Here is a 9595-nt window from a genome sequence, read left to right on the forward strand (position 1 = left end):
TGGTTTATACGAAGGAGATGGTGGAATAGGAGTCATGATGCTCAGGACCACCGAGGTTGAAAACAACCATACGGGAAAATCGATGGTTAACCCAGGCAAAGACAATGTTGCCATATATGGAGCACTGGCATTTGCAAAAGGTAGAAATGGACAAGGATTTCCATCTAGGGGAAGACCTTGGCCAGTAGACTCAGGGAATGTGGCCATCGAGAATGAGCCTAAAAAACACTCTTACTGTAATGAAGAACTCTAACTATTACTAGGAATATTTCATGGGCAAATAAATTTTATGACACAGGAACAAAACTTGATCTTTTCATGTTTCAAGAGTCGAGAAAAGGATGAAAAGGTGACTCTATCTCTTTCGAGGTTTAATGAGCCTGAAAGGACAAGTGCTCAAATGGACCTTTTCTTTTAAGGAGTCCGAAAAGGAATGAAAGTGACTACTTCGGAGAAACTAGGAAAAAGGTTTACTAAACAACCCATAAAACTGCATATACACCTTGGCAGTCATATCAAAACCAAGGACTTTCCGTACGGCAGTCAATCTTCCCGAATGCTATGTTTTTTGTGTTACGGTTTGCAAGGCGGTAGACACGGCTTCCTAAGGATAAAGGATGATAACCTAGTGGGGTCTCCCAATATATACTTGACAGTACATGGGAGCACAATTCCGTACTAAACCACTATTGAGTCACAGAAGGAGGAATCACCCAACCTTGAGTGAAAACAATAGTGACTAAGTTTAACGACGCCGGAGCACGTCTCCAGCCTAGACCTCTAAATAATGTGCGTTATGTTCCAATGCATTGTTAGGTTTATTCAGTTCATTTTAGAGTTGATCTTGAATTATATTTCAGTTTTCAGGCCTTACCGTATGTATACAACAAATCCTAGGATGTAGCTAGAATGAATGAAATGTCCTTTTTCTTCAGTGAACACCTACCTATGGGAGGGTAGAGAGATCATTCCCAAACCAAGAAAACCAAGACAACAAAGGCAGTCACTCAATGCATACAGACATCAATTCCTAAAGTGCATGGATACTACTAATGAGAGATTTTATCATTCGCTTTCCAATATGAAAATTTGAAATGAAAATTCACTTTCACTTTCGTATACTAAATGGATGCAATCCTTTCGATTTTGATGTCTTTAAATATTAGAAGATACAAATAAGCAACAAGAAAGTGTGGAAAAACCGGTTGATCCAAACAATTCTGATCTATGTTTGGTAGTCAAAAGAAATCAAATCAATACCAAAGATTGGTTCAATAACGGTCACTAAACAATCAACCAAAAATGAGCGATGGGGAAGGCTCAATAAAACTAACAAAAAGCTACAAATGAACCTTGAACAAACCAGCAACCAAGCCAACTAATTCAAGAAACTTGAAATAATGAACTAGGTCACACAGGCAAAAAAGCAAGATTCATTCAACAAAGCCAACGAAAGAGTGCCTTAATCATGAATAGTGAAAAACAAGCTACTAAGCAAGTGAGAAAAGCAAGGGACCAGCTGGACTGATGGACTCAAGAGGTAGAATTGAGAAAATCAATTCTGCAGCAATCAACATGGGTAATACACAAGCAACTAGCACTGATAAAGAACTAACCGCAGCAACAGAGCGATGTCAACGTGGAAGTACACGACTTTTCTGCGATGGTTAGATTTTCAGAACCGTCACGACTGTGTGACGTTATTACGTGATGCACAGGAGCTTATAAAAGGGTGAGCATGATGATAGCATGACTGTTAAATTTAAATCCGTGATGATGTTCAAAACAATGACAGGAGGACAAAAACTCCCAAACCAAAAACAATCAATCTTTCAATCAAATAGAGTTACTTCCTAGATCAAGCCAGGAAACTCAAAAGACTGATAACTAATCCCCAAATTCCAAAAGAGACCAAATCAAAACAAAAACAAGAGCAAACAAGGAAAGAACATAGGACAGATTCCCCAGTGGAGTCGCCAATTTGTGATGTAGGAAAGTGTTCCCTCTGCGGACAGAGCCAACCTCTCTAGCCCTAGAGTGGGTCTAGTCACAAACAAGGATAGATCAACAATAGCTTTCCTTAAAAATTCATAGTTGGAGGCCTACCTCAACCGGTGGTCGTTGGAGTTACGTTGCGCTACTCCAGCTTCTGCAATGAGTAATCAACCTGAAACAATGCAAAGGAAATACAACAAAGCATGTAACCAGAAAACAACAATGATCTATTTACTCACAAAGTCAAGAAGTCATGATCTATCAAGTAAATCACATACAAGAAATACGAAAACATCATTGATTGTATTAATAATGAAATAAGAGCAAGCTTACAACCAAAGTCTCGACAACGCAAGCCTTCTCAGAGGGATCCAGCTAGCATGTTCCTCAAGCAAACACTCTTTGAAGATGGATCTCCCAACATCCAAAGTTCTTTTTTAGTCATAAGTTTTACACAAAATCAAGGGCACTTCACAACCTTCCACAAACTATCAACAATCCCACACTTGTCACACTCACACCAACTATCTAGCAAACTTACAAACACTAACAATGCTACTCAACTAGCCAACTATCAAAAACTAGCAGTGCATAGCAATGGTGAGAGTTTAAATAGGAGAAGGAGTCTCCATGAAAGGTGGAAGAGTGAGCTTATCCCCAAGGAAGGTAGCACAATTGATGGAACTGCCATGCCAGAGAAAGGAGGGCGATACAAACTATGCCAACAACCAGGTCTGGGGTCATCTAGAAGGCCGATTGTTGGAACAAATTCACCCAATCTGGATCATCACGGGAGCATAACTGAGCTTTAGCGCTGAGATCGCTAGTGAGGAATGTAGCCAATCAGATCATCGCTAAAGATAAAAAGTAACCTCGCACTGGAGCATGAAATTGGACCATTGCGGGAATCAAATGTACTTCCGTGATGGCAGTGCGGCTAGACTGTTCGTGAGTGCCCTTCAGCGCGTATATTAAGTCCACAGTCACAATGAGGCAGATAACTTAGGAAAAGTGGGTCATTTGGCAGCACAAGATAGCATTTGTTCAATATGAGCATGTTTGACTTGGACACATGACACAATAGAAGGATTGGAGTGAAGGCAGTGACAAATTACTGTGTAACAGTAATGAGACCTGTACAGTTCATTATACTAATGGTAGTAGTAGTAGCATCAATACAATCATGTCAAACGGTTCATTTATAAACAAGTTGTGGGCCATGGTTTTTGTCGAATCAAAAACATATGATGGCTCAATGATCGAGGGTAGCTGAGTCACCAAAAACAATAGAAAATTCATGACTTCAACATGCTTGTGGTTCGAATGGACAAACAACATCACTGAGCACGAAGCACTCATGTTGGGACTACAAAGAACCCTTAACCTCAACATGTTGCACTCAAAGTAGCACTACACTCCGCTAACTATGTTGATACTGTCAAGAACATAACAACTGATGAAGGTAAGCACGAGCAATCTCTGAAAACTGCAGTTGAGGACAAGAAAGGAAACCCCATCCCCAAGGGGTTGGGTTCTATCAACAAGCTCTATTATTTGCAGAACTTTGGTCAAGGACCAAGAAACTGCATAACCCATAAGCCCACCATTATGAATGAACAAAGCAACTTGGGGACCAATCACAATTTGAAGATGTTAGTCTTGGTACGAAATTCATGCTACAGCAGTGGTTAGCTTTTGACCGCCTAATCAAATAGTACCAAGATGTGTCCACGAGGGTAGATGACGACCTCAGTACATACGACATGCGAATAACCCAATGAGGGATTCCAAGTAAAGGAGAAGCCAAACCATCACAGCAAAATGAAGGTAAAACACATGTGTTGTTTGGACCCATTATAGAGAAAGAATTAACTAAATTGTTGGATGTTTGGGTTACTTGAAAATTTCATTATCATACTTTAGTTTCTAATTTAAATTATGCACATAAGAAATCTCAGAAAATCCGCTTATGCATTAATTTCATGAACTTTGACCATTCCCAAAATAAAAACAACTACACCATGCCATCATCCAAGCCTATGTTGCATGAAGTACCTAAAGCAGTGGTATTTTCTTCACTTAAAGGTTTTTTCGAATGCCACCAGGTTCCGATAGCAAAGCCTAGTGGACTTACACTGGTCCACGAAAATATTGGCCCACACACGTATCATCTGTAATCACTTGACAAGAGGATTGATAACCTTCCTATCAATGGCCAAGATCTCAAGAATTACTTTCAGTAGGTCGGGTCATGCCCGTGACATGTACATAGTCTACTTTCTATTTATTGTTTTCATATTTTTTTCTTTTCTTATTATCTTTCTTTTTACTTTGTTTGGTTATGCTTACTATTTTTGTTTACATTTTTTTTTATTGCTTAGTATATTACTCTTTTTGTTTCCAGAAATAATTGCTGCCAACTACTACGTTCTGGCTTTTCGATAGAGTATGTGGCTGAAATTTGAAGAGACTTGTGACACTGCCACACTTGCCTAGTCTTGTGTCCGTCTTCTATGTGCTTGGTTATAAACTTCAGTCAATGAAGTCTTGACAGAAAATACAAGCCATATACAATGGAAGTTTTTGTACAACCATGAACCTGTTCCCATACTAGGAAGCCCCATGCCTGTACTCAGCCTTATTCTCTGTGTGTTCAAGCTCATCCAACTAGTAGAAACAGAGAAGGGGAAATCCAAACGAGCAAACCTATGTTAGATGTCTTACTTGCTTCTCTGAAGGAACAACCCCTTTTTCTCTCAATAAATCGGGATCCCTCTTCCACCCCTAAAATAAACAAGTTCCTATGCACAGTCCTCTTTAAAAATGCAAAGGCGAAAGAAGAGAAAGGCTTCCTGCACAGAAAGGTGAAGCATGCAACTCCACTGGGGTATTGAACAGGCTTGCTAGCAGTTGAGCAATGTGTGTGTTCCTGCATGACTCCATCGAGGTATTGTCCAGGCCTGCTTGTAGCGGAGCAACACTAGAGATGAAAACTTATACTCTGAAAATCTTCAACTCGCAAGCTAAACTACCCTTCCTGGATTCGAAACACTGATATTTAAGCTTCACTTTTGATTTTTTTTTACTAAGTTGGAAAAGGGTGAACCGTGTATGCCCATGGGGGTAGGTGGAGAAGCCAAACTAACCCACACAGCGATTCAATACTCCCCAAAAGACAAAGGTCCTGTGCTAGCAATGAACCAAAATAGAGAAGTTAAGGTTCTACCAATGTGTCACCAAGTGTTGTAGCAGTTAGAATCACCCTCCAAAATTTTAGCTTGCACCTAATTTCAAATCCTCCCTTAGGAGTATCAATTGATGACTATGCACCCTCAGTTTCACTCCATGATCCCGTGGGAGTCTTTGCATCCACCTTGCTTGTTTATTCCACACAAGTTTCTGCATGTTGGTGTCTAAGTCATGCTTGTGACCATGTTCTGGTTATGCTTAAGGTCCTTGTTGCGGGTGTACTTGTTCCGTTCACTATGAAAGCATCTGCCTCACTCCATGTGGAGTCACATTCAATATCACACAAGTGTCATCATGGCTGATCAATGATCAATCACGAGTGTCACGCCTGTCGCTTGCACTGTTGGTTAGTCATGTTGAACACGTATGTTTGGATGTTTTGAGTCGTTTCATCATCAAGTCATGTGAATGTGTGTTGCATTATCACCTATGCATCTTTCGATCATTCACACACTTAGTAATTTTTCTGAAGTTCTAATGACCAAACTCCCCTCTAACAGCTAGACCATCACCCCCCCATGAACTCGATCAACTGTCACCTAGAACAACACAGAAGCACCAAGCAAGTATTTACAAGCTGCACTGATCAGAAGCAAATCAATTAGCTTTCATGCTGACCACCACAAAAATCAAACCTGACAGCCACCCCAGGAATGACTCCCCTCAAAATTGCACAGAGGATACTGACCTTGCCTGCTCTGCTGACTAAGGAAATTGTGTAGATAATCTAAACAGACACCAACTGCCTATCCTTATCTCCCTCACAAAATTGCGCAATTTGGTGAGTCAGTCCTTCCAACAGTCGACTGGCTACTCATCTAGGAAATTGCGCAGTTTTCATGAGCAGGCCTTTTCATAGACAAAAGTCCGCTCAACTTAGAAACTACTTAGAGATGATCAGTAGGATAGCCTATCAGCCTCAGTGAAATTTTCCTCACCAGCAGCTCATAGCAGCAGACTGCCAGTTCCCTCCAATAATTGTGCAGTTTCTGCTGCCAAGCACCCAGCAGCTAGCTACCTATTCCCCTTGGGAATTGCGTAGTTTCTGCTGCTAGTGTCCCAATAGCCAATTTCTAGTTCCCTCTAGGGATTGCACAGTTTTGACTGTCATGCTCCCAACTAGTTCCTCCCAAAAATTGCACAATTTCTTCCTTCTAATCCTCCTTGTAGCTTAACCTATTCCTCGAGAAAATTGGGTAAATTTTTCCTTCTAGATGCTTCTTCTCACTCATTTTGGAAACTGCGCAGATTTTGCCTACCTTGCCTTCCTGTAGCCCAGATTGTCCCTCTCAAAGTTTGGGCAATTTTTCCTTCCAGCAAAGTCAAACCTCGCGAACAGTCACTGTCAACTTGGATTGACAATATTCATCACTCACTAACTCTTGCACATTTTTCATCAGTAGTTCTCAGGGCCATCATCCTACTTTGCAACCTTGCTACCTCTCTCAATCACTTGCATCCAAAATGATAATGTCTCATGGAAGACTAGGAGGTTTTTGGATTTGATGTCATCTCGTCATGAATGACTGTAGGCACAGGTACACTAACAAACATGGTGCGACAATGAAAGGGATGAACTGAGGGAGTAGATGTAGAAGGAGAGGTTCATGAGTGAATGAACAAATGATGCATGTGAAGTGATGTGCTCATGAATGGATAATTGTGAAAACATTTGTTCGCGGACGGACAGACGAGAAAACATGCAAGATGTTTGAACGGACGAACGAACAAACGAATGTGCACCTTTCGTGAACAGATGAGCATGTCAAACCTTCCAACATGCAAGTAAGGAACAACGTCCCAAAGCATCATCGAGCGAACCAAAGACCATCGAAGACTCTATGCATTTTTCCATGCAGAGGTGAAGCTGTGCTACACCATGAAGACATCCATCACCTAACAACACTATAGCTCGACACGCACTCCAGCAGCAACATGAATGTACCAGCACTGTCATGTCAAGTCATTTCGCCCACATCTCTACTATGGCCTATGTTGTCAATTAATGTAATGGAGTGTGGAAGTCCAAGAGACCCACTTGTTGTACAAAGAGTCATGCAAAATTTAAAATTCATGGAAGTCAAACGGTCATGAGGGCGGTGCAACAACCACAAGGGTCAGTTTCATTGTTGGCTATAAATAACCCACTCATTCTTACATGATAGGACTTTTCACCTCAGCTTCTCCCACATAACCAAGAGATTCTATAATTTTTTCTTTGAGGAGTAAGTAGTGGCTCCAATGCCCCACTCATGGGGTTAGTGATGTATGGTGTTATGATGTGTCTTGGAACTTTCACTTAATTCAGAAGCCTGCTAATAGGCCAGCACGTTTTCACACATGTACTGTAACTGTTGTAAGAAAAATATTGAAAACTTGCAATGCATGTTGCTTTAACCTATGTTGAACACTTGAACTATTTCACTTGTTGCAATGCATAATCTGTTAATGGAAATGTGTTGTATGTGTTGCTAACATTGTCTTGCCCATGGTGGCTATCTCCCGATACATCAGACATACCTTTCCCATAAAGCTTGTTGTAACAACCATTGCACTCGTTCGGGCTCATCCATTGAGTGTTAAATGTGTTATCTTGCCTTGTGTGTTGTGACTGCCACATCCGTGTAGACTGTTCCTTAGGAAGTTGTCAATGTCCTGTTGTGTTGTGTGTTCTTAGCCAAGTTGGGACTTCATCCCAGCCAACTTGGGACTCACTCTCACCATCTCCTCTTACAGTGAAAGAACCATTGACACAAGTACACTAGCATTCACCAAGCATGCAAAACTCCCTTCTTGAAGGCAAAGCAGACCACTCTCCTGTGCTGACAAGCAAGAGTTCAGGCAAATCCTTAAGACAATGGCAACCGTCCCATCATACCAAATGGGACTCCCACAACAAACGGTGTGATGTCTAGTTGGGACTTCATATCAGGTGATCCCCTAAATGTTGGCGGATCTAGCACCATCAACACCCTCTTTGTATATTCATATGTCTATGAATGATAAGTTATAATGAAGGCTAGCTATGTCCCCAGGCCTATAAAAAACTCCTTCTGAAACCTAGAAGTGAACTTTTCATCTCTATCCAATATAATCCTCTTGGGAACTCCATGCAACCTCACTATATCCTTAATGAATACTTGAGCCACTTCACTAGCTAAAATATTAAACTTCATTGCAATGAAGTGAGCTACCTTGCTTAACCTATAAAAAATGACAATGATGGAGTCATGTTGCCTTGATTTCCTTGGAAATCCTATAACTAAATCCATGGAAATTAGCTCCCATTTCCATTCTGGAATCATAATAGGATGCAACAAACTAGTTAGGTGCTTGTATTCAAATTTAACCTACCGATCATCTAAGCAGTTAATACAAACTCATCCACCTCTTTCTCAAAATTAGGACAGTAATAGTTCTTAATAGTTTTCAAAGTCTCATGGTATCCTGGGTGGCCTGAATATGGCTTGACATGAAACTCTCTCAAAATAAACTTCTTCAATTCACAACTGTTAGAAACATAGATCCTACTTCTAAATTTAACCAAGTCATTTGATGTGAGGTGATACTCCTCACCCTTATCACATTTCTATTGAAATATCTACTTCAGCTATTGGTACTTCTCATCATGTTTCTTTGCATGGAAGATCCACTCCTATAAATTTGTCCCATAAGAGCTGACAAGTGATACTGAGAGCATCTGCAACCGAGTTCTCTTTGCATTTGATGTACCTAATCTCGAAATTGAACTCATTGAGAGTATCCAACCATCTATATTTCCTTGAATTCAATTTGGTTTGGTCAAACAAGTACCTCAGTCCACTTTGATCACTCTTCAAAATGAACCTCGTTCCAAGGAGATAATGTATCCACATATTCAATGCATGTATGATAGCTACCGACTCAAGATCATGAGTAACATAGTTCTTCTCATGCTCATTGAACTTCTGTGATCCATGGACAACCACATTCCCTTTTTGCATAAAGAATCCACCAAATCCTTCCTTACATGCACATGTACAAACCACAAAGTCTTTATCAAGATTTTCAATCCTCAAAAATAGAGCATTGGAATGCAACTACGACAATTGATCAAAACTAGTTTCACACACAGTAGTCCATTAAGACTTCTTTCATTTCCTCTGTAAAGATGTCATAGGATAACTAATCTTAGAAAAGTTCCTGATGAACCTCCTATAATAACCATCTAGTCCCATGAATGATCTAACTTCATCCACATTCTTCATAGTTGGCCACTTGGTGATAGCCTTAATCTTTCCTAGATCCACTAGTATCCCCTCCTGGGAAACAACAAGTCCCAAGTATTGAATTTGAGACTAAACGAAGCTAC

Source organism: Pinus tabuliformis, chromosome 5_2 (genome assembly GCF_031772625.1).
Source record: "Pinus tabuliformis cultivar Carrire ecotype Pingquan chromosome 5_2, CPIR1, whole genome shotgun sequence".
NCBI classification, from domain to species: Eukaryota; Viridiplantae; Streptophyta; class Pinopsida; order Pinales; family Pinaceae; genus Pinus; species Pinus tabuliformis.